The 26482-nt window shown below is 40.3% G+C and overlaps 1 long non-coding RNA gene across 2 annotated transcripts; it reads right to left on the bottom strand.

The window, feature by feature from the left end:
* Positions 1-46: 46 nt before the first annotated feature.
* On the bottom strand, positions 47-19796 carry LOC128086639 (uncharacterized). 2 transcript variants are annotated; one of them, XR_008209452.1, is made up of 5 exons: positions 19745-19796; positions 18560-18677; positions 2995-3129; positions 1985-2190; positions 47-1055 (listed from the first exon to the last, which is right to left on the bottom strand). It is a non-coding gene; the product is annotated as an uncharacterized LOC128086639 (long non-coding RNA). The 2 variants fall into 2 exon arrangements; XR_008209451.1 differs by lacking the exons at positions 47-1055; positions 1985-2190; positions 2995-3129 and adding exons at positions 9500-11804; positions 12164-12279.
* Between the last annotated feature and the right edge of the window lie 6686 nt (positions 19797-26482).

Below are 26482 nucleotides of genomic sequence, written 5' to 3'. Positions count from 1 at the left end.
TCAGAAGGCACCAAGGCCTTCTCTTACCCACACGTTCCAGGCAGGGCTGAGACGTGTCACGGCTTGGATTGATCGCGCAAGTTTATTTTCTGCCCTAATTAATCAGGAGAACAACTACACGCTTCAACATTGCACAACAAAGTAACAGATTTATTGAGGGAGAGCGTTCCAAAAATGGTCATAGCAGCCTCCAAGGTTATTTATGTTGAAGGATTTCCTGGGCCACAGTTCAGGTTAAAGTTAAATGGTGACCGGTTCAGTGTGGGCAGAACATCTTGGATGAAAGCTTAGCATTAGGGATTTTGTTGTTTTGTTCTTTTTTTTTGTTCCCTCCAAATTCCAACCACAGACCAGAAAACAAATGTGAAACTAAAACTGCACCAACAGCACCATCTATTGGTATCCACTCCGTGCTCCAACAAAACAATGTCTACAGAATGAAACAAGTGCATTTGAGTAACAGCTTGGATCAAACGTAGCATTTCCCTCATTTTACACTATCTCTGAAGGTAGTGCACACACAGGAGAGGCAGGGGACAGCAGCACTTAACACAGCTAGAAGAAGTTAAGGGGCTGTATTTTTTTCACCTCGTGCTAAATGCCTAAGGAACACATTATTTCCAAGAAAAAAAAAAAAAATCAAAAGAATGAGCAGTCACACATTTCCAGGAAAACTGATGAAAAAAAAAAAAAAAAACCCAAAAAAACCGGGGTAGGAATTCAGTCAGCTAGATTGCTGACATACACACCCAGGATTTTTCCTTCCAAAGTTTAGAAATTCTGCTCAGAATTGCTGATTTTAAAACTACTTTCCTAAACGTTTTCAACTAAGAACCTTGGACTCTTGAGAGGTGTGATTCCTATCTGAAATATTCATTCACTTCTTTCTTTTTTACAAATCATTTTCCCCTGTTTTGTTTTTAAAGGTGCGTGTTGACAGTTGCCAGTTTTAATCACCATCTGTTTGTTAACAGCTGGAAAATAGTTTGCATCTCTGTTGCTGATGGCCTTTCAGATGCAGATGTTGTAAGATGTAGAAACAGGATGAGAAGGAACTGAAAGACAGAGCAGAAATACAGTGACATGTATCATACTTCCAAATATCACCTGTTTGGCTGGTAAGAAATGACAACAAGCGTATGATCTTCATGACTGTAGCTGCCAGTTGAGAAACAGACCAGTGGCTATTCTGAAGGTACTGAGCATAAGCTAGATGCTGCTGCTTAGCTTCAGAGTGCTCACAGTGGGAACTTACAAACATGTAAGTGAATGCATGGTCCTACTGAAGGACACAGCGTAACTGGAATGACTCCCACAGGGCCCTCCCAAGTCCTAAAGGAGTGGAATAGCTCCAATCCTTTACTTATTGGTTGAACAGCCAGCATCGAAGTCATCTGAACTCGGGGCATACTGGACAGACTGGATTACAGAGTGACTAAGTATGCACATACCAACTAGATGCCTTTGTAAGGATCTTTTCTCCATTTACTGCTCCAAACTGGTCTCCACTTAAAAAAACTTTTTATCCTCTCCTTTCCATTTTACTAATAAAAAAACCCCTCTCCACTCAACGCTGAAAGATCCTCGCCGTAAACAGTGTTAAAAACAGCGAGCTGGTGCCCCACGGCATAATTCAGACCCGAGAGGAGTTTCCTAAGTGCCATCGGAAGGATCAAGAGCACCACCTGCCGTGGTTGTAGGGAGAAGCAAAAAGCTCCATAGTTGCAATAAACAAGAACTAAAGGAAGGACTCCCCATCCCCGCTCCTGCTAATCTTGAAAATAAAAACATCTTTAGAATATCAAGACCAGCACTGCTGAACCAGAAATGCCAGAAAGTAGTGGGTAGCCCTGTCCCTGGTAGTCAGAAGGTTTCTGAATATAAGGAGAAATGGAAAAAGTAAAGTTTGCTGAGAAGTTTACTCTCTGGAAAGCAGCAACTGTGCATTTTAACTAACTTAGAATGGCAGAGCAAGCAGAGACACCTTTGCACACTGCATAGCTGTGCCCATATGCCAAACAGACTCCAGGTCTTGGAGAAGTGGTCCATAAAGAATAAACAGAGACAGTCTCTTCCTTCTCCATTTCAGCATCTGCCCCAGGTGAGATCTGACCGGGTGACAACTCTTCCTCCTGTCCATGAAGGGGACGTTGCTGAAGGACTTTGCTAACACATGTTGCTGTGAACATCCTGGAAAGCAAAACGCTTGGTATGAACATTTACATGGTAGTTGAAATCCATAAATGAACTTGATTAAAATCTCTGAGGAATGTTAGTGTTTTGAACCTCTTAGGATCTCAGCAAGAACGATCCTGTGAAACCAAGCAAAATCAAATACCTCCAAAAGTAGTAGTACATGTTAACAAAGCAGATTAGTTAAAGTATCAGGCTCTAAGAACAGCCTGGTGCCTTATAAACCAGTGTTTCAATGGCTGCTTAAAACACAGCTATAAGTTCAGTTCAAACAAAAGGTTCTAAATTAAAAAAAAAAAATAAAAATTGCAATAGCAAATATGTATTGTAGCAGGAATTCATCCTTGTTCATCAGTCTATCCAAGAGCAAATGCCAAAGGAGTGGTCACCATTCTCAGCAGTCTCCATGGTGAAGTATCAGGAGAGTTCATGAAATATTCTCTTTAAACTGTTATTTTATTTTGTGCCCACCCCATAGCAAATAAAAAGGATTTTGCTACAGACAATTTTTATTACGAAAATAGATTCCAAAGGCTATTTTATCTCTGGAAGGCTTCTGTGGCACTATTATTTGTGCCATATGGAATGGTGGCAAGGAGCCTAAAATGCTTCTGTGTGGCACTTTCCTACAAAATCCTAGTGCAGGTCCACTAACCAGAAGACAGAGCTCAGTGTCTGCACTTCTCACTCCAACGGGCACCAAAAAATTTATTGCAAGCAACCATGTCACACGGAGGACAGTAAAAGACATTCATTCTTCAAGTACCCCAAAGAGATGTCAGAGAGTTCTGCCAATGTTACCTAGGAATGACTTCTTCCATAACCAAAAAGTAGAGACACTGGAGTGCTTTCAGATGATTATCAAAATCTGCAAACCTTCTTGGTCCGTGCTAGTAAGAACTGCAGTCAGGTGCCAGATATGAACTTTTACTTCAACTACAATGACAGAAAGGGGAATACTAATGAATACTTTGGCACATAAGAAGCCTTTTCTGGCTCATTTAGTACCCAAAGGACAGCAAGTCATAATTAAAGCCAATAATGGCAACTCCAGACAGCCATCCAAATATTTTCCTTGTGCCGTCAATGCACCATTTTACATTATCTCACATCATACTTTAGTAGTGTAGAGCACACAGGCATCAGAAGGAAAAAATCCAACATGACTGAGTACAACCAATAACCAAATCCAATTATGTCTAACTAGAATTTGTTTATTGTGGTCACAAAGGCTTGCTTACAAAGGCTTGCTTTTTCTATCCAAATATTTCTTATAGAACACTTATTTTCACCAAATAATTTGTGTCAACTTGAAATTGTTTTAATTTTTAAATACTTAATTCTTTGGAATAGGGCCATCTTTGGAACAGGGCCATCTATCCTTCATGAGGAGAGGGAGCATAATTTGTTCATGAGGTAAAGAACATTGCTGTGTAAAACACTCTTTTCTACACAAGAGTCAAAAATGCTTGACAAGTACAATGTCTCCAAATGAAAAACAAATGGTTCAATTAAAACTAGAATCAATGTCAATGATTTGATAAGACTGGAGTTCTTTGCAACTACAACAGCACAAAGGAGGCCACGTGAAAACTTCTGACTCAGTTTGATTACGTGGTAAGTTCTATCAAACGTTTAACCAGAACTCCCCAAGATTTTCATCCATTGACAAAAGCCTGGAAAGACCAGGCCAGCTCAGCTGAAGTGAAATGTTTTGTAATAAATACTGACTCTCAAAATATGTTTGCAAAATAAATATGTCTCCAACATCTTCAGTTCACTGTTGCTTTTAGATGACAGCTTGCAAATTACATATAGCTTTCTGGCAATTATAGAACTGTTAATATTTTTTCATGCTTTCCTAATGTGGTGTAATAACAAACAAACAAATGGGTCTGGGTCTTAATCTCTGATGTCCAGGAGCACTGGCAGAAACAGGATAACAAACAATGAATCTTATCTGTTAGTTCAGGAGCAAACTAAGCAGTTCATCAAACAAACACGATTATTGTCCTTTAATAGGTGGTTACTGTCACAGGACTCACTGTGGAACACAAACACCCAAAGACTAAAAGGCCACTGTGTAATCCATCCAACTGTTGTCAAAGGAAAGGATGAGAGAGTGCCTGGGTTCCTCATTTCCTCACATGACCTGGCTCCTGTGGCTCTCTGCTAGAAAGCAGCAAGCCCTCAGAGGCCACTATGCTTCCCTGTCTGTATATAAGGACTGAGGAACAGATCCGAGTCTGCACACTGGAAGAAGACAGCTGCACCTTGTAAAGTATATTTGTTCTCTTCAGAGCCAAGGAAAAAATGATGGATTTCTATGTGCCTTTTTCTAAGCTGTTTTTTTTTTTTCCCCCTGAGGCTGTGCAGCTCTGCATCCCATTCTACATAAGGAACAAATTCATACTCTGGCCCTTTATTGATAAACAACACAAAAAATATGCAACTGGCATATATCATTAGTCTCCTTACTGCCTATAGAAATCAGACATTGTGCTGGTGATGAACTGGTGAGCCAGATAGGAATCAACACCAAATCCCAGGCCTGAGACAGATTCCACCTAATTGAAACAAAACCTCTACTGACTTCAGCAGGAAAAAAGATTCAGCCTTAGGTTTTCTTTCAAAAACATGACTATTTGCATACTGAAAGATGGTATTGTACACTACCTCTAACTTATTCATAAGTTTATGGAAACTTATGAAACTGCTAAAAATCCAAAGTAAAGGACTATCAAAAAGAAGTAACTCTAAATGAGACTCCCTTGTTCACGGCTGAAATGAGCTCAGCAGTGCATGATCACTGCTGCTCCTCTCAAGTGGATATGGTACTGCTGGAAACGATGCCTTCAACAAACATAAATATATGAAATGCAGTTTTAAATGTGTCCATGAGTAGGCATCAAATCCAAGAAACTTCCAGCATTCTTGTCCAAAATTCAGACTCCTTTGTTTATGTAATGAAGTAGGATTTTGGAGTGTTTTAAAACTGTAACTTTATGTAATAGCATTTCCTTCCTCTCCTTCCTCTTCTCTTTCTCTTTTTTTTTTTTTAAACTCATCACCTATTCTAAAGCCTCAGAAAAGGATGCATGCAGATAATCACCTCAAATGAGTGAGTTTTGTGCATAGTTTACAGCAGAGGTTGGCAGTCAGAGCTCCTGCATCAGTCGGGGTGCACTCACATTCAGTCTAGTACTTTGCGATCGTACTTGCACAAGATAATTGGTATCTCATTAATGAAGGATATAAAAAAAACTAGCACAAAGAAGTAAGCCCTGCAGAGACAATCTGCTGAACGACTACTGTCCCATTCTGATTCCATTAACTCTTGATTACAGGGGAAAAAATCCCTCGTATTACAAGTACATGAGGGCCATTAAATCTGATTTATTGGACTAACCACACTGCAAGACAGACAGAAACAAATGATATGTTTTTTCCATGGAATGTTGTTAGAGTTTGTGTATCAAGATATTTTTCTTCTTCTACTAGTTTGGCGCATCTGTGTAACTTTGCTGCCATCTGCTGTCTTCTAAAGCAAAATAAATCACTCTCACTTAAAATTAATGCTGGATGTCAAAGTGGCACAGTGCTGCTGCCAGGAAGGAGGCCTGCATTTGGAAGGATTTTCTGTCTGGCCTAGGCTAGTTACTTGGTATGCTGAGTAAGGCCTAGGCTTAAATTTTTCATTCCTCCTGGGCTTTATTCAGAAAAAGCAAAAACAGCACAATACCTTTACATGTTCTGAGGAGATGAGAAAGAAAGCTATCCTGTCCTTTTTGTTATTCTGAACAAGCTCAGGCTTTACACTTTGCATAGTGGGTGCATGAATACTTTCTCTATCCCAACACCACTTTTGCTGTGGGCTGCTAGGAGAACAGTGAACACAGCAGCATTTTTGGAGAAAAGAATGTTTTCAAGGTGTGAAACAAAGGGATCAAAGAACACTGGCTTCTCAGTTGTTATGGGAATTATCTATCCAGTGATGAGCAAAGAAAGCTGAAGTTAGACCCTCACTGCCTACTTACCAGCATTCATGAAAGGAGACATATGCACATGCCTTTTGTTCCTAGACAGAGAGGTTTTTTAAAGGCAGGAATTAGAACAGTGTGATGAATCACACTGACCTCCCATTTCTCTAGATAAGATATAAGTAATCCAGCCTCTCAGTAGTAGTCAGGTGTGAGCTCTCAGCTTCTACAATCACAGAACTGAAGTTGTTCCTATAACTGATGCAAACAACAGAAAAGGTTTTGTTTTGTTTTGTTTTTAAATGAAGTTTTACACTGGTTTAAAATCACGATCATATTTACTCTGACATAATCATGCTATATTCACTTATAATACAAGTATTCTTATTTTAATATGTAACTCTCTGCAAAATGTTTTTACTGTAACAGAACCACATACATGTAAACACACCTAACCAGTAAAGCAAATTGATGGGAAAAGACTTGACAAACTTGGACCCACTGTCACATACAGGGCACGTTGTTAGTAAAAATCACACAGTTGACAGATACAGGAGAAGAGGAATCAAAGCTATTGCCTGCCCTCTTCCATTGAAGGCTGTTTATAAGAACACTGGAGGCAGGCATCTGTGTATAGAAGCCCAGCAACACAGAGCAGCTGGGACAACCTTGCTGCAGTTTGGAAACAAAGACTTGTACAAGAACTAGTCTAAACAGTCCCTGTGTTGGACAGACCTCTCTTAGGGAATGTCAGATCTTAGTCAAATTACTATTTTGAAATAGTAACCTTTGTACATATGTATGTTTGTAAAGTCTTCAAAGTAATATTTCAGATTCTGTTCCAGATACAGTTTTGGTTTCCAGTTTGGATTCATTTCTGCTTTCTGGTTTAAAAAACAGCAGTTTGAAGCCACCAGCAACTGAATTAGCCTGGATTTTAACTCTCGCAGCTCTTATATATTCTAAGTGCATATAACAGGAGGGAAAAAAGATTAAAAAAAAAAAAAAAAAAGCCCAAGATCTATGATGGAGAAAGGGACTAGAAAAGCCTGATCCTTTTAGGAAGAGGATAGGTGCTGCAGGCCAAATCAGAAATGCCAGCTGGGACTTCTGTCTCAGTGTCTAGCAGCAGCCCAAAGTCACCTTGAACATCATCAGGAAGATTGCTAAGAATGTGTGAGTCGGTCTGACACTCAAAACCTACATGCAAAACCTTAGGACACCTCCATCTTGAGTCTGACATGCAGTTCTGATCTCAGTATCTCAAGAAGGACATTGTGGATCTACAGAAAGCAAGGAGAAAAGCAATAGCAATCAAGGGCATGGAACGCTTTTTGAGAAGAGACTAAAAAGATCAGAACTCTTCCTGTTTGGAAGGCTTCCATTGTGTGAGGCCTTGTGGTTTAGACAGCAAGAGAAAGCCTCACAATATCTCTGGCCGTGAGGTAGAACAACTATTGGTGGGCCAGTAGTTGTAACTACTATGAAAAATAGTTCGGAAGGTCAGAGGAGCAAACAGCCCCTTTTTCTCCAACAATGTTGTCCAGTGAAATAAAGCATATTCAGAGGAACTCTTTTAGTCATGTTCAGCTTTCTCTTAATTGCTGCTTGCTTGGGAAAAGTGTTTTAATGCTTGTCTTTTTGTAATCACTGCAGCAAGAGAGACACCACTCCGGTTGACTTCAGTTAAGAACAGTAGAGGTCTGTGGTGTGTCTTGTGAGTATAATCAAACTGAGTGTTATTCAGTTAAAAAGAATGTTTCTATAAGAAGCTTATTCTTTGTTTTCATGTATCTTGCGTATTTCTGTAGTCACAAGTTTTTTGTTGAATAAGGAGTTTTGCTTTTACCCTCCTTTTTTAACACCAGCCTCTATGCTGATGAAGGATGAATAGGGAAAGTGTTGACCTTTCTCTTTATGTTCCAGTTAATAAATACAAATAACATTTTCTTGTATCGGTGCCCGGTTTGGATAAAACACAGTCTGATAGGAACTGCATCCCAGATGTTACATCTGATAATTAGTCAGCTTTAAAATGTAACATAGCTGAATGTTATTAAAACAACTGAAACAAAAATAAACCTTCATCCCTGTCATATTTTTTTTTCTGCAAGAAAACACTGTTTTTTTGCCTTGAAAAGGTCAGTTTAAAGAAGCAATATAATGATTTAGAGGAAGGTAACTTTCAATCCTAGCTTGTCAGTGTTAAATGTTTTGCAGTAAACTGCTCATCAGTGGCTTATCACAGACAAAACAGTCAGCTGGTAAGCTCTGTTGCTTTTGTGTATTCTAATACACTTTTAGTATGATCCAGAAAATCCAGGCAAGGGGTAATCTATTTGATCACATGACTTGTTATCTTAAATGGTTTCATATGTGGTCTTTGCTGTAGTTACTTGATATGACTCAGGCTGACCTAATTGTTTGTATGCTTGAGAGGGAACAATTATGTAACTACTAAATGGTATGCTAGACAGCAATGCCATACAGGACTGAAAAAAAAAGAAATGCAATGTCTACCAAATTGTCAAACTGCCTTACATCAATATAATCAGTGTATTTTCTTTGTACTGCCCTGTATCTGAGAACGTGGAAAAGCTAATATCCATGCTGATAGATGCGGGTTAATCAAGCAATCTTGTAGGTCTTGTAGTCAAGTAGAAGCTATTAATTCTGCGATTCTCACATCAAATCCTGAGCATTTTTAAACGAGTTCTATGTTTGTCAGAATAACAAAATCTAAAATAAGTAAAACAGGCAGCAGTGGTACTAAGAAAAAAAAAACAACAGTCAATCCTGTCAATAGATAACATATATACTAATCATTGAATCGTAAGTATTTTTAATTATAAAATTCTGGTTCATATCTAAAGTCACTGACACTACCATAAAGAGGATGCTGAGGCAAGTATATTTTCAGTTTCATTGGTGTTTATAAACAACAAATAAATAACATAGCATTAATTAAAGCTTAGCAAGCCACAAACACTACAACATTCCTCCTCGTAATGACATCCGTCCTGCAAAAGCACTTGTATTAACAAGGTAGAAAATGAAAGATGACATAATTCTGGAAAATTCACTGTCATCTATTTAATCTGATTTCAAGGTTCTTTATTTCAGCTTTCCTGGCACAGATTTCAACATCTTTTAAGTGAAAACATGCAATATCCTATGAAACTGCAAGCCTCTTAGAACTATTTTGCTAGACTTCTATTATGTTTAAGGCTTTATGGAGGTTTTTGTTGAGCACACAGAAGTCACAAGACAAAGACATTCCAGTATTCAGAACTCTCTGACTCCAATTTCATTTTATCAGATGTCAATAGCCAGTGAGTGACTGAATGGACAACACTCAGTAGAACTATCACAATTGGCAGTATGTTAAGAAAGGCAAGCAATTTCTGCTGATTTCATAAGGGACTAACTTGAAACACATGGGAATAGCGTGCTGGGGATACTTGAAGATAACGTTAAATCAGGTCATAATTAAAGAGCTTGTTGGGCAGATTGTACAGATTCCAGTGTCCCGACTAAAGCCCACACCTGAGGAATTGCAGTCTATCTTCCTTAGTTCTTCCTCTCATTTCAGAATTTTTCATTTCCCATCTTTACATATTTCTTTCTATTTCATACTGTTGTGCATTAATGGAAAATGCTCAACTGAAGCTGTGCAGGAAAACGAACTTTTCAGAAAAAAAAAAACAGTAAGTGCCTTTGTCTATCATGTGAAAGCCAATCAACAATATGTGCTGCTTTGCTCTCTAGCCTGATAAGACTCTCTTTTCCTATTGATAGAACTGTTGATGCATGCTGAGAGGGCATGAGCCCAGAAGATACAGCTCTGAGGGAGACACATGCTGGTGTATGAGGATTTATTAACATTTTCCTGGGATTCTTGACAACATGCCCTCACCTGAAGATACTTCGTTTCTTTCAATATGTGAGTAGAAAAATCAGTTTTAATTACCGTGACTTTAAGGCTGATCAAAGCAAACACAAATTACTGTCAACATTGTGATTTCAAGTAGCTTACATACATGGCAACAGAAAAGTAGTTCTTTATGTGTTAGAAGTTGTTGGCAAAGGAAAGACAACATGATTTAGCTCACAGCCTAGGAATCAAGAGGACGAGAAAAGTATTTTTACTTACTGTAACACATTCAGTGCTTTGCTCTGGATTTCTTGGGACTGCTCTCAAAAATTTAGTGTCAAAGAAAGGAAGGAGAAGCAGATTCCATGGCTAATCAGAACACCCTTGTCTTCCAAATAGCTGGGATGGAACCAAATAGTAGTTTTCAGGCCATGGCACAGTGTTAGAGCCTGCTGTTTTAATCGGTTCACCACAGATAACTGCTCAGTTATCTCCCTTGTAGCTGCTACTTCCCAGTCTGAAAGTGATACTGCGCTTTGGAACCATAACATTTCCCACTCAGTCCAAAAGCCCACCTACTGATGCTCTGAGATGGTACTGCCTGACAGCATTATCCTGAGCCAGAGGGCCAATTACTTTCCCAGACACATACTGTTAAGTTTTTCCACTAAAACAGTGTTCAGCTCTTCAGAGCTCTTTCTCTGTAGCAACCAAGTGGGGAGCACCAACACTTCTGCTCATTTGTAGAGCTCGCTAGACCAGGTGTTCCCTCTTAAGTTCATTTCTGTGATGTTGGTCTCAAAATCATTATCCTAAGCAGAATGCCTTGAGAAGGTAATGGTTTTTCAACATGTGTCTAGGTCATTCTGACCTAATCTCTTTCCTGCAACACTGTCAGACAACTGGCTAATGTGTTCAACAAATTTAAAATGCCATTAGAAAGATTACGGTCTGTGTTCAGTCCGTATTTCCTCCAAACGAAACTGCTGTGAAAATGTCTGAATATCTAAATGTTATTTACACTGTGGAGGGACAGAGGAGAATTTTTGTTTGTAGTGACCCTTTTCTGACAAGCTCCTCCAATCTCAGTTATTTTCATCCATGTTGAACATGCAAGATTTTTGAAACAGCAGTTAGCTAAAAATTGGGAGCTGACAAAGAAGTGTAAGCCAGCTTCCCAAAAGTTTAGTTACAATTCCTTTCTTGCCTCATTGCCACCTTTGAAGAATCTGGCTGTACAGACAGTACTGAAATGGGCAATCTCAATTTGCAATAGAGCTGTTCTTGACAAAATATCTGTAAGTAATTACAGAATTAGAAAGTTGAACCTGTACGGTAGTACAATACAAGCTTGTGGGGATATCTCTCTCTTTTAGAAATGCCTTAACCTTGTGCATTTCTAAATTGTCTAAGAACACTTTTACTCATAGGATTGGTGGCAGATTGTGCTTCTTCCAGTACTTTTGCATACATGGCGCTTATTCTGTAAGGTGGTGGAACTTACTGGGCAAGGAAATAGTTATCAGTAATCATTTTGATGCAAGAATAGCAAATAAAGATACTAGGGGGAGTCCAGGAGACAAATGGATGCAAACAAGCTACCCCTCAATGGATGATGTCATGCTCTCCAAGGAACAACGCTGATCCCTAAGCCAAGCAGTTCTGCATGGTTCATGCCCGCTGTGCTATGCTGCCTTGGGGAGTGGTTGCCTATGTCTTTGCTGGCAGCCAGGGTGTGGTGGAAGAACTGGGACTGTCTGGATAGAAAGAAAACATTCAGGGCTCAGTCTCTAAGCGAGAAAATACAGACATCCAAAACAAAAAGAACTAGGTGAGGTCAAAATCTGAAGAGTGGAAACTAGGAGCCAGCAGTCAAGTAGAATGGACTCAGCTAGCGGCATAAATGTCCATTTTTATTTGCTTTCTGTAAAAGATCAATGTCTATGCTCTTAATAAATGGATTTCCAAAATACATAGTTGCTCAAAAATGACCTTTGAAAACCCTAAGAGAAATCTCCATGTGTATGGCAATATTTAGGTGCTACTGTTCAGCTTTGGTAAAAGCTTGTTGGAGGTTGAAGGAAGTAGGAAATACATTAAGTAGGAAACTTTTTACTATGATCTCTTGAAAGAATCTGTAGCCTTCACGAGGTCAGGTTTTCCTTCAGTGAATCTACTGGATTAAGGTTCCAGGTTTTTACTATTTTGGTTCTCTCTCCTCTCCATGCAATTCTAAGAATATATATGTATGTGGGATTAGAGAGGTTAGTTGAGGTATGCAGATATCTAGACAAAAGACTTAAAAATTCAAAACATCTTGAAAGGTGAAGTGGTAAGAGAGATAACAGTTCATACAAACTGACATGTTTTACAACACAAAATTAATTTTGGAAGTTATAGTCTTATGGCTTACTATGTTGAATTCAACACTATTAATAAATGGAGCTCAGTATATCTCTCCCAGACTTCAGTTTTTCTGCAGAATAGTGCTTTTTCTGTCACATTTCTTTTGTTCTTCTTATGCAATATGATACATCCCTTCCCTGATTTTTTGGTTAACAGAAAGCACTAAAGAGAATACAGATAATACCAAGAAGAACTTCTTAGTCCCACTGGAATATCAAGGCACACTTTAGCTCACAGAGGAGCATCATCTACGGTAGGAAAGAAGTAAAACTTTCACCTCTAGAGTTGTAATTTCTGCTCCCCTTCATAACTTGTCTCCAGAAAAAATCCATGGCTGACTGTGTTTTAAGGCAGAATCTCACTGCATTTTGCCAGGATGGACTTTTTTTTTTTAACAAAGCAGCAAAAAAAGCCATGTCTGCAAGCAGTGACACATTTTCAAACAGAGCACAGCAAAAAAGTAAGAGGGAGAACTTGGGTTTTCTAGGGCTGCCAGGCAAGACAAATCACCCCCTTCCTGGGGCTCCATTGACATGCTTATGTCCTGGTTTGGAAAGCTATGTAGGAAATGATGAGACAGAAACCAATGTCTTCTGGCAGAGAGCAGTTAACCTTTGGAAAACTAACTTTTATATTACAGCAGAGGCTTTGATGCGGCTCTTTGTAGGAATCTTTGAGAGCAGAGCAAACTGACTTCAGTACCTACATTTACAGACTTCTCAGTCTAACAGAAATCCAGTTACTCCCATCTGGGTTTCTGAAGCAGCAACTCATCTCTGTCCTTTCTCTAGCTGCAGACATGTAGCTTTCTACTAGACAGTATTTCTGGCAAGGAAACCATTACTTTTGCAATAGTGGAAATGGGAAAACCTGCACTTCTCCTAACTTGCCAGGCTACCCAAGGCTCAGGAGGACTCCTAACAGGCTGCCAGCTGAAGTAAGAATAATGAAGTTCCAGGGTATAAGCAATGGTCTGCTATGGCTGTTCTTGATGTAAAAAGATACCTTCACTCCCCTTCCCCTAGGTTCTGTCCTCCTTTTTCATTTTTCAGACACCTTTCTGGATTTCTACTGATCAAAACCAGAAAACAAACAGCACCCCTTCCTCCACCGCAGAACACTTCTCCCGCTTTTCTTGGCTGAGTGCTCCCTTCATACTCTGTAGGTATCCCTGGTGTATCTCCCAAGGCAGGCTCTGCACAATTGCCCAGCACCAAGAAGTGTGGCTGTTGTGACCCCAGGGAGCTTAATTTTATAACTGCTGTCTCAGATAATATGTACTCAAACCAATCTTCCAGCCTTGTAACTATATCAGAATCTCCTGAAAGCATGTGCTTTCCCTGGCCTCAGTTCCCTTTCTGAAGGTTCCAAGAAAAAGAGCATGTTTTCTGCATGTTTCATTCATGCAATAACAGGAAATCCCATAGAGAAAAGAACAAGAGATTTCACTGCTTCCCAGAACAGATAACACCTTGATGGCTAATTTGACTTAGGACAAACTTAACTTAAAAACAAACAAACAAGCGAAAAAAAACCACAAACAAAGCACACACCAAAAACATCAACAAAAACAAACCAAACAAAAAAAAAAAACCCTCACCATTCAGCATTAAGCAAAAATTGCAAACTTGCTTTGACCTCTGTGGAGCTGTCATTCCCAAAACATTATCAGCGCACTTGACTACTCTCTACTACACTGGAGATTTCTGATCCACAGAATCCAACTCTAAGAATCTGAAAACAGAGGCACAGTGGCACAATTTGCCACAGGCATCAACTGAGTAACATCAGCAAGGAATCACAGTATACTAAGGTAGTTGATGCCCTTTGCAGTAACTGATTTGATTCACAGCGTAGTTAATTTCTGGATCATCCCAGAGGTACTGTGGCACTATTTAAAATGAGAAGTGAAATTATATAATTTGTAAGTATTAGGGTAGCAGATTCTGGTAGCTCTTCCAACTTTCAATCAAAAACTTAATGGTCTGGCAAAAGTCCTTCAGACAAAAAGGACAAACACAGAATTTGGATGTGAATATTGGCCATGTCATGATCTTTACAAGGTTAAAAATGCAACCAATATTAAACTGACTCCATAAAAATGTTTCCAAACTCACATCTGCCTGATAGGTTTGCCAGCCCTCTGGCCTTTTAAAATTTTGGAGGCAATGTTCACTTTGAAATCAAACTTTTGGGGACTTACTGATTTGTGATTTGCTGCAGACTAGTTACTGACAGCTGCTATGACAGATATTTGTACTTTCCTTTGAAGTTCAGCACTTGCCCCCCTAACATGTGAAGACGCTGACTCACAAACAGACAAATTTAACTGATGGTGCCTTCAATAGCCTACTCTTTAATACCCGCATCAGGAAAGCCAGAATAACCCATCCAGCCATTTTTAAAGTAGTCCTTAATAAAATCAGGGCCAACTCTAGTTATGTTACAGACTGGGGTAATTTGCAAACATTTTGGCATACATTTCAACTGCCCCCACAGTAAAGGTGACAATTGCTGGCAGAGACAATTCCCAAGCATTGGGAAAACCTTCATTTCCAAGCTGAGTTCACTGTGCTGCAGCCTATTCCCCTATATTCAGCGCTAGTGAGGCCGCACCTTGAGTACTATGTCCAGTTTTGGGCCCCTCACTGCAAGAAAGATATTGAGGCCCTGGAACGTGTTCAAAGGAGGGCAACAAAGCTGGTGAGGGGTCTGGAACACAGGGCTGATGAGGAGAGGCTGAAGGAGCTGGGAATGTTCAGCCTGGAGAAGAGGAGGCTCAGGGGAGACCTCATTGCTCTCTATAACTTCCTGAAGGGAGGTGGCAGTGAGCTGGGGGTCGGCCTCTTCTCTCGTGTCATTAGTGATAGGACCAGAGGGAATGGCTTCAAGCTACGGCAGGGGAGATTCAGGCTGGACATGAGGAAGTATTACTTTTCAGAAAGGGTGGTCAGGCACTGGAATGGATGCCCAGGGAGGTGGTGGAGGCACCGACCCTGGGGGTGTTCAAGGAAAGGCTGGATGTTGTGTTGAGGGACATGGTTTAGTGGGAGCTATTGGGAATAGGTGAACGGTTGGACTGGATGATCTTTTAGGTCTTTTCCAACCTTGGTGATTCTATTCTATTGACTTACTCTTGGGTGTTATCTACCATCATTTTTATACGAGACATTAACAGCATGTTGCTTATGAATCTCAAAGATAACTTCATCTTTGTTCTTAGAATATTTACTATATATAATATAGAATAGGCAGAAGTCCTTTGTTTTTTTTAAAAAAAGCAACAGACAAATACTGAAGTTTTGTTATTGGATTGTTGATTCAAAGCGAAATACACTACCAAATTATTTCCTTCTAAAACATAAGAGACATGAAACTGCAATACTGTAGTTCAGCTTACATCACAGAATCACAGAATGGTAAGGTTGGAAATGACCTGCAAGATCACCTAGTCCAACTGTCCTCCCATTACCATTACTACCACAAGCCTCTAAGCCATATCTCGTAGCTCCTCATCCAGATGCCTCTTGAACACATCGCCAGGGACGGCGACTCCACCGCCTCCCTGGGCAGCCATTCCAGCACGTAACCACTCGGAGAGCAAAAGTTCTTCCCCATGTCTAATCTAAATGTCCTCTGATACAACATGCAGCCATTTCCTCGGGTTCTGTTTGTTGCCTGGGAGAAGAGGCCAAACCCCTCCTCATCACAACCTCCCTTCAGGAAGTTGTAGAGTGCAGTAAGATCTCCTCTGAGCCTCCTCTTCTCCAGCCTGAACAATCCCAGCTCCTTTAGCCAATCCTCGTAAGACTTGTGCTCCAGACCCCTCACCAGTTTTGTTGCCCTCCTCTGGATGTTCCAGAGTATTTTTTTGTAGTGAGGGGCCCAAAACTGAACACAGTACTTGAGGTGCGGCCTCATCAGTGCTGAGTACAGGCGGATGATCACATCCCTGCTCCTGCTGGCCACACCATTTCTAATGCAGGCCAGGATGCTGTTGGCCCTCTTGGCCACCTGGGCACACTGTCGGCTCATGTTCAGCCAAGCATCAACCAACACCCCCAGGTCCCTTTCCTCTTCACAGTCATCCAGCCACTCATCCCCAGGCCTTTGCACTGCATGGGGTTGTTGTGGCCAAAGTGCAGGACCCGACACTTGGCCTTGTTGAACCTCATCCCATTCACCTCAGCCCAGCAATACCACGTATTTAGATCCCTCTGAAGGGCCTCCCTACCCTCAGCAGATCAACACCACCTCCCAGCTTGGAGTCATCTGCAAACTTACTGATGGTACACTCAATCCCTTCATCTAGGTCATCAATAAAGACATTAAACAAGATGGACACCCAGACCTCTGGGGGACACCACTCATAACGGGTCACCAGCTGGACTTAACTCCATTAACCACCACACACTGGGCACAGCCCTCTAGTCAGTTCCTTACCCAAATAAGACTATACCTGTCCAGGCCAAGAGCAGCCAGTTTTCCCAGAAGAATACTGTGAGAGACCGTGTCAAAAGCTTTGCTAAAGTCTAAGTAGACTGCATCAACAGCCTTTCCCTCATCTACCAGTCTGGTCACCCAGTTGTAGAAGGAGATGAGGTTGGTCAAGCACGACCTGCCTTTCATGAACCTGTGCTGGCTGGGCCTGATCCCCTGGATGCCATGCACATGCCTTGTGATTGCACCCGAGATGATTTGCTCCATAACTTTCCCTGCTAGAGGCTGGCAAGCCTCTAGTTCTCCGGATCCTCCTTACAGGCCATCATTATCTGAATGCAAATACCAGCTAGGTTGCAAGTGTTCTAAGTGCTTTTTAAAAGAAAAGTTTGTAGCATTTTAACTGCATAACATAAAGGTACAGGCTAGACTAGACACAGTTTTTGTCTTTTGTTAAGCCTTAGCTAATTTATGAGAAGAAAAACACAATGAGGACTTGTTAATCTTTCTCATCTTTCAAAGTATTAGTGTGCAATAGTCTACATCACTAAACTAGAAGACTGTTCCAGTCATGCATCAGATGAAACCTGATGAATTCAGATGAAATATCCTTCATACAATTACCTTATAGGGGAAAGTGGTTCAAAGCCTCCTCTGTGCTTTGCAGAGCCTGCTTTACCTCTCCGATGCGTAGAATTAAACTCAACAGTGAAATAAGGGGCACTTCTTGTTCTCATTTGCATCTCTATGTAGAGCTCCTGATAGTAGGTCTTCAAGGAAAGCTCATGAATTGACAGACATACGGTGGAGACATCAAATAAATGGTTAGTTTTTAACAGCTTTCCCATGGTTAAGAAGGCAGGTTGGGAACAGAAGCTAGTGAAGGGGCCCAGTACCAGGCTCGCTGGAGTTCAGGAAGTGTTTAGATAATTATCTCAGAGACAGGATTTGAAAAGGTGTCCTGTGTTGAGTCAAGAGTTGGACTCCAAGATCCTTCTAGGCCCCTTTCTACTCAGGATATTCTATGATTCTGTCATCTTCCACTGCTACGGAACTTCCACTGCTTTCAAGACCTGAACAAGAATTATCTTACTGCTCATTGAAATATTAACTGAAGTTCTGAAAAGAACTGGAGGACTGATCGATCTCATGTGCATATGAGAAGTACACAGTACACTCCAAAATGATTATGGTACATAATACAATGTAAAATACTTGCTCATTTTCTTTGGACTTAAGACAGAGCAATTGGTCTGATTGATTAGTATTTCAACTTAGAAAAGGCTCAAAAAGCTCCCCTTTTATTAAAGAAACTGGGACAATTCTAAATTCTTCATATGTAGCTTTGAATTTTTATAACAGGAACCACAAAGCTTACCCCTGACGTTCAGTAGAGCACATAATTCCCAAAAATTCTTAATTAAATATGCTATAAATTTTATAAATTTTACATTTAAAAAAAATGTATGTAATTGCAATTTAATTGTAACTGCATTATGTTTTTAAGCAATTTGTTAAAGGTAGATTATTTTATAAGATTTCCTTTTTCATAAAGTTAATTCAGCTTAACTTTGCCATCACACAAAAGTGTATTTTTATTTTTATCTACTCAGATGTTTAAATCATTAGAATTAGTCTTACACAATCAGATTCTAAGGAGGCTTACTCACATTTGCAGATGGAGATCGTTTGGCCCAGCCCAGCACAGGACTTATGGCTTCAGCAGTAGGAATGGCTGAATTAAGCATATATCCACTTCAGCAGCATCAGATTGAAGACTAATCCTTTAAAAGATAAGACAAGTAGGAGCTTTCACTAACACAGTCATCTGTAGGGTGGGGTAGTTCATTGAGACCTTTTTGCTCTATGCACTTTAAACTGCAAGGGAGCAAATGCATGTGAATGAGCAATCCCCCTCAAGAGCTTTTACAGGCAACCTGAGGAATTATTGTTACTCAAATTATAGTCCCATCCCCAGGACTATATAACTTACAAATGCAGGAGGGAGAGAGTATTACACTCTGAATTTTACTCACTGTTCTCCTGCAAGACTTGTCATTCCCTGTAGTCTGTTCCCTCTCCCTCTGTTCTGGAATCTTTTTCCATGTTAACCAATTTCTTGCTGTGTGTAGATCGTAAACTTCCATCATAGTGACAACTAAATAAAAGTTCAAGTTCTACTTAAAGAAGAACCTGGGTGTCCTGATGGATGAAAAACTCAACATGAGCCAGCAGTGTGCTCTTGCATCTTGGAAAGCAAATGGTTTCTTGGGCTCTATCAGAAGAAGGATGATTGTTCCTCTCTGCTCTGCTCTTGTGAGGCCCCAGCTGGAGTACTACATCCAGGTTTGGAGCTCCCAGTACAAGAAAGACAGAAGTGCTGGAGAGGGTCCAGAGGAAAGCCACAAAGATGATCAGAACTGGAGCACCACTCCTACAAAGACAGGCTGAGGGAACTAGGCTCGTTCAGACTGGAGAAAAGAGGGTTGCAGGGTAACCTAATTGCAGGCTGTCAGTACCTAGAGGGAGCCTACAAGCAGGAGGGAAGTCAACTCTTTGAAAAGGTAGATAACAGCAGGACAAGGGGAAGTGTTGTACAAGTTGAGGGAGGGAAGATTTAGGTTGGATGTCAGGGGGAAGTTCTTTACTATGGGAGTGATAAGCTGCTGGAGCAGGCTGCCCAGAGAGGCTGTGGATGCCCCTGTATGCCAGGTTAGATGGAGTGCTGGGCAACCTGATCTAGTATTAAACAAGGAGGTTGGTGGCCCTGCATGTGGCAGGGGGGTTGGAGATTCATGATCCTCAAGGTCCCTTCCACCCCAGGTCATTCCATGATCCTGTGAACACTCACCTGCATCCAAAGAGGTAGGCTTGCAAGAAAGACTCCACAGAGGAGAAATCCCCAGGAAGAGATCCTTCCCCCGTGGCAGACAGCCCTTAAATGGGGTCTAGAAATTGCCTTCACCTATGCTTCCAGGGCTGACTCAGTCCTTGCCTCAGGTGATCAATCAGTGGTTCAGGCTGTGACTCTACAGTTCCCATACACCAGGCAGCCAATTTTATTTAAATATATAAAAAAAGTTTTCCATGTTGATTGGTTTGTTTTGCCATAGTTCTGTACTTGATCTGTACCAAAATGGTGTTACATTCAGGTATCACCAAGATGTGGACTGAGTTGCTTTGAACATAAGTAGTACTGGTCACCACCTCAAAATGTGGCTTGAATTAGGAGGAAAATTGAGGTCTTTTGGGATAAGATGACCCAAGAGGACTATTCTGCTTTTACTTCTTGTTATTTTTCTTGGTAATGGGTTCTCTCCTACATGGATCTTACTTCTTTTACTCCCTCTGCTGACATCAGCGTTCTCCTGTGAATCCTGGAGACACCTGGGTTTGAAGGCAGTTTGAGAGAGGGAAGGAAAATGCCTGAGTCCCACTGAAATCCTATGAGAGCAAAGCCCCAGCCTTCAGTCCTGCTGTTTCATTTTCTCTTTTATTCCTTCAGAATGGAATTAATAGCTCTTTGATCAATACAAAAGTATTCAGATATAACTTCTAGCTCACAAACTGATGATTGCTGAAATGTGGGAGGAAATGTAGCAAAAGGGTCCCTCAATACCTGACTTCTTATGCCTTCTGTGTAATCACCTGTTGAGTTTTGCTTCAGTCGCTGTGACTTGCACTAAGTATATAATAATGTTCAATGTTCATTAACCAGCCCGCTAGTTTTTATGATAAAACACTTTGTTGCTCATCTAAAACCAGAACAGAAATCCTTAAATAGTGTAAACTTTACAATTGTTTTTACTTGCCAGAGGATAGAAAACCATGTGAAACCCTTAGGCAGGATCTTCCCTGAGGCAAAGAAAGGAAAAAGTCCAATATATTAATGGATTCCTATCTTGCAAGCAATCCACGTGGATTCACGTAGACCTTGGGGAAATATTTTTGTGTTGTCCCTGTATCTGCGCACAGGGCAGAGCCCTCTGACTTGATCTGATTAAGGCTGTGACCAAGGCATATGGTTTATTATTTTTTAAAAGGACATTTTCCCTACACTCAGGTTGCCTGTCAGTGTTTCTGTAAGGCTGGTGGAGATGGTATGACTCTCCCATGGAAATGGAGCGATCAGAGGAAGGCATCACTGCTGCTGTTGGGAAAGAGTCACCATCAGACATGTAAGTCTTCTGCTCTCTTCCCCCTCTAAGGCTGTCTCTTTCCTTCTCCATTCCTCCAAATCATTATTTTTCTCTTCAAGGACTGAATCATGGCACTTTGCCGGCGTCCTTGTTAAGATCTCCACTAGAAAAATGCTTTTGCTTAAGAAAATAACATCACGGGAAAGGCCATGGCAACACAAACACTTCTTTTGCCAGAACACATTTATACTGGATGGGTGGGTAGTTCAGATGGCCATGAACACTTAATAAAGCTCATTTTTCTGTAATTCCCCAGAGCACTTTTTAAAAAATAAAATAATAATAATAATAATAATAATAATAGAAAGACTATCATAGAGAGACAGGCATTTTAGTGGAAACTTCCAGATTTAAAACAAATATGACTATTTACATTTCATAGTTTCTTTTTGTCACCTTAGCAATCTAGGGAAGACAATTTCCAGCTTAAACAGACTGTATCTCATTATGCCTTTCCAACCTTTCAGTCTTCTCTTTCTTATTTTTCTGTCCAAAATCCTAATAACAGCCTGTAACACATTTACATTCCTGCATTCTTGCCCCTGTTTTGTTGGGTACACAGTATTCCCTCTTCTCTTTTTTTTCCCTCTCTCTCCCTTTGGTAATATAATCTTTCCGCATTTTTCCAGGCTTGGACAAACAGAGATGTTTTCAGTCTCCTGTTAGTGTTTAAACCAAGAGAGAGAGGAAAAAAAAAAAAAAAGCCTCTGGCTTTCAGACATGCATTTAAAACATATGCCAACAGCAGCAGCACAAACTTAGGACGAGAAAGACAAAGTTGTCTACCAAATTTTGTAGCTCTGGAGATTTTAAGACCAGAATGAACCAACAGATCTATTGGTTGCACCTGATCTATTTATTGTTTGTCACAGCTATTAAGTTTTATCCACTCATCACCATATTTAGAACTGCAACTATTTTGAAATTCCAGAAAAGCACACTGTTTCAAAGTAAGAACATCAAGAGGTAGCAAATCAACCACTTCCCCTGGCATTGATATGCCCTGATAAAAGCACGTGTAACTTCTCATTTGAATTGGCTGGCTTATAGCATCTGCTACTTATTTTCCCCTCTTTCTATGATATTAAAGAGCTTTTATGTCCCAAGTAACACAGAGAAGTTTTTTTTACAAACTCACCTAGTTATGGAGGGTCTATCTTTGTACAAAGTGAACACACTGTGTGGTTAACACTTGCAGTTACATGAGATACCTGTGCTGCCATAATGCTCCACTGAATGCAACCAAAGCAGTTGGCTGCATCTCCTTCCCCTCCTCTTACTCCTGGCCACAAATTCTTACTGCTTCTCTTGGACCAGGTTTGCTGCTTGTCTCACTGTGCAAAGAGATAAGTGAACCCTCTCTACAGATACAAAGGCTTTGGTAGAAAAAATGCATACATTTTCATATACCAGCATAAAGAATGCACCAAAGATTAAAGCTTTCATTATATAGACAAGACCACAATGAATTGTATTTTTGATTGATGTAATCTTCTATCAGCTTCCGAATTATGAAAATAAAACAAGCAATGCTTCTGTAAAATCACTTAGCTCCTGATCCTGCTAGTGTGAGCAGAACTCATCTATGAGTTATGTGGGAAGCTGACAGATCAGGGGCTTGCCATCTCAGACACTCTCTCAGGGGGCATCTGATAGATGCAGCTTTGCTTCTGTGTTCTGTCCTTACTGACCTTTGTGGTACTGTAAGAATCCTTGTCATTTCACTGGCTCTCCAGCTCATGACAAATGTAAGTGTGAAAACAACATGGTTTTCCTTCAAGCTACCACAGTATTTACTTTTTCTAGAATGATAGCAGCATCAGCCACAGTTACGGAAACAATCAGCAAGTTGCTCTGCACTGTTCAAAACAGGCAAAACAAAAAACTTATTTTAAAAAATACTCACACTGAAATGTCACAGACCTGAGCTGTGAGGTATTGTGAGTGAACAAAGAAAATAGTGAAAAGCCTGGCAGAACAAACCTGGGTATACCATGGAGAAAACATTGTCCTAGGACTGGGACCTACACAAGGGATGTGCAAATTCATTTTGTAGAGAAGGCCAAATTCTAGACTTAATGGCTGCTTGTCTAATTTTAGGACTATATGATACACTTAATCTACAGCAAGATACACAATGTTATCAGAGGGATACTGGAATTAAGATCAAGGGAATAAACTACCCTGTTGTACTGTGGTAACAATCTCAGGCTTGCTGCTGTGACTCTTTCTCAGTTGGGGTAACATTCCTATCTTGATTGTCCCTGTTATTTGCACTTCAATTTGCTTCTTTCCAGTTTTCCTTGTGCTGCTGTTCCCTTTCTGTCCTTCCCATTCGTCAAAATTCTTCTCCCTGTAATAATTTCTATTTTTTTCTCGTGTTTAACTCCAATTGCCTCCAATCAAAAAGGTTTGCTAAGCATTCTAAGTCATGCCATGTCATGTCACTAAGTTTTAATTGTTCAAAAACAGAGAAAACTAATGTGATTCAGAATATTATTTCAGGCTGCCTATAGAGTCGTGGAGAAAATGCTGCAGAACTATAAATGAGTTCATGTTTTGAATATTATAATGGATCTTCTTCTCTCTAGGGAATGCAATGAGTGTAACTACTGTAGCATGAACTATTCCACAGTAGTTGCTCCTAAATAACTCCTTGCAGCTTTTAGAACAGCACAGAAATAGCTGCATGAGTTGTATCAGTCAATTTCCTTGTGTAGACGAAACCTTTTGTAAACAGGATGGCTTGGGCTCACAGTCTACTTTAATGTAAGCTTACATTTTGGAGAAACTGGATCTCTCATGGATTTGTACAGCATATCAGCTAGGAAAATGGAAAGACTCCATAAACTTAGTTTTTTTCTGGTCTCTGTTTTCCATGAACCATGTTATTGTCTCTTCTCTGTCCTTAATTGTTGTATTATGATCTTTCTGGCCTCCGGCTCTTTGTTCTAATGATTAAACAGAACTAGCATTTTTTTGAGGTCATGGTGATAATATGATAGTCCCTTTGAAGGGATTCGGTCATACAGCAGTAATGCACTGTGATATTATCAGAACCTTAATTTTGACTGTTGGCAGTATAATCACTGAAAAACCCTATGTGTTTTTTAAAACTTTAAATATCTATCCAGTGGATAGAAGAACCAGCAGTAACAAACAAAACAAGGCTAAACAAGCAGAAGGCCCATTCGGTTTCCTTTCCGGAGCACAGTGGGCAATTACTAAAAAGGAGTACAGCTGTTAAGTGGTTCCTCTGAAGAACAGCATTCTTACTACACAACCCCTCCTGTCTAAGACTGCCATCCAGAAGTAGCTTCCAAAAGAACTAATACAATTCTGCCTGAGTCTGAGATTCCTGGTAAGCCAGTGAGTGGGATTCAACTCTTGAGGGTTACTCACTCCAGCATTTTTGGGCACCTGTCTGGAGATCAAAACCAATTTTTGGCAGTGTTTGTTTTGCTTCTTCTCATGGACTACAAGGAATGCTGGAACACTGGCTTAGATTTAGAGAACTATCTTTAAAACATCTAAGGCTAGATAAGTTCCCACACCCTTGTGGTTTGTCCTACCTTTGAATTACACACATGCTAGATTTAATGTTGAACATTAGAAATCTAATAAATAACAACGTGCTGCCTTGGAAATTCATACTATTACATCAGACTTGGACAGAAGCAAAAAGGAAAAAAAAAAAAAGAGAATACTATGAATGGTATCATTCAGAACACTGGTAGATTTTTACTTCTTGACGTCAGGCCCTACTTCTACAAATCTCTGCTCAGTTAGTCTGACTGACTTCATTTTGTTTAGGGCTCGCTTTATGAGGGGCACATACAGTCAACTACTTTTGAATTTGTTGGGACAGATTCTAGGTGAACATTCTTAACAAATAGGTAGAAGATGAAATATATTACTAGAATTTGCCAGTGATGCTAAGCAGCACTGTTACAAAAGTGTGAGGATAGTGAAATAGTAAACTGCTCATAGCCTTTCTGCAGCACTTACCAAGACGACATACAAATGTGGTTTACAAACAGTGGTTTAGCCTCTTTATCTCTGGAAAGATAATTACATAATGAATGTAGTTTACTGATAAGAAAACTGGCCTATGGGCAAATGAGTGACTGGCGCAAGATTATACACGGATGAGGTGTGGTACTGAGTATGAACTGCAAGGAAATTGTTTCTTGACTGACACACGAGCCATTTTAAGGAATCTCCAGAGCTTGCTCTGTGAGAATAACCTCTATTTTTGCAGCATGGTTTATGACAAAATACATGCTATGTGGGCTGACTGAGGTTAAAATGAATTAACTAAGGGCTAAATCTAAGTACAGGAAAAATAAACCCATCCAAACAGTAAACAGCTGAAGGCAACACAACAGACAACACTTCAGCACTTTTTGGGCCCTTGTAGTACGTTAGAGAGCCAGTGTCAACTTCTACTGAGAGATTGTGGGATATGTGGCAAAATGACTTCTGCCACAGATCAAGGAGAAGGTGATCTTAGAAATATCAGTGGCTGCTCCCAGGATGGTCACTTTTGCCCTCTGTCCTATACTTCTTCTGGCAGCAGAAGCTGTTTGGTTGGCTCAGCCGTGGCCCCAGCTCTTCTTTGACCCCAGGACAGTAAAATTCTGTTTGGCCTGTTTGTTGTGTAGCCATTAGCTGATCTGCACTCACTGCTTAGGTTATATTGCAACTACATAGCCTGTAACTGTAAAAATCCTCTTTCTTTTTCCCTATAAGTTACCCACAGAAGCAGAAAATTACTGTGTGAATATGCAGTAAGGAAAACAGCTCCAGGTGACAAATGCTCAGAGACTGTGTACGAGCTCATACTGAGAAATGATGGGGAAAAATAAGTATTTTTTGTGCATGTCTGTTGGATGCACATGTGCACACTGATTACAGGAAAGGGAACAAACAGCCCTTAAAACTTGTTGCAGCCTTTTGAGGAGAAAAGTAATAAACTCATTATGTGGATTCTTCCCAGCACTGTGACTAAGCTAAGAGCACTGCATGACGTTTGCTTTGTCACACTGCCAAAAAGAAAGTTCGTAGAAGGCAGTACACTCTACTGAAAACAACTGGTTAAGCACACACACCCTAAACTCGCAAAGCTTGTAAGAAGCAAAAAATGTCAGGGATGGGTATGAAATATTGAGACTTCTTCCTTTGTCGACTGTGGAGACTACATCCAGATGGTCTCTTGCACACAGAAGTCCAAACTGCACACAATTCAGCTTTTGTAATTTAAAACACTAGGTGGCTCTCTTGGCTTTTTAATGCAGTATTTCCCAAGCTTACACAAGCTCTGAGAAGTAGATACAATTCATAACGATGTGCTCCATTATGGACCACAAGCTATTAAAAAAAAAAAAAGA

This window comes from Tympanuchus pallidicinctus, unplaced genomic scaffold, assembly GCF_026119805.1.
Source record: "Tympanuchus pallidicinctus isolate F22 unplaced genomic scaffold, pur_lepc_1.0 scaffold3, whole genome shotgun sequence".
NCBI lineage: Eukaryota > Metazoa > Chordata > Aves > Galliformes > Phasianidae > Tympanuchus > Tympanuchus pallidicinctus.
Note: the sequence above shows the minus strand (reverse complement) of the source record. Positions and strands in the feature narration are given on the sequence as shown.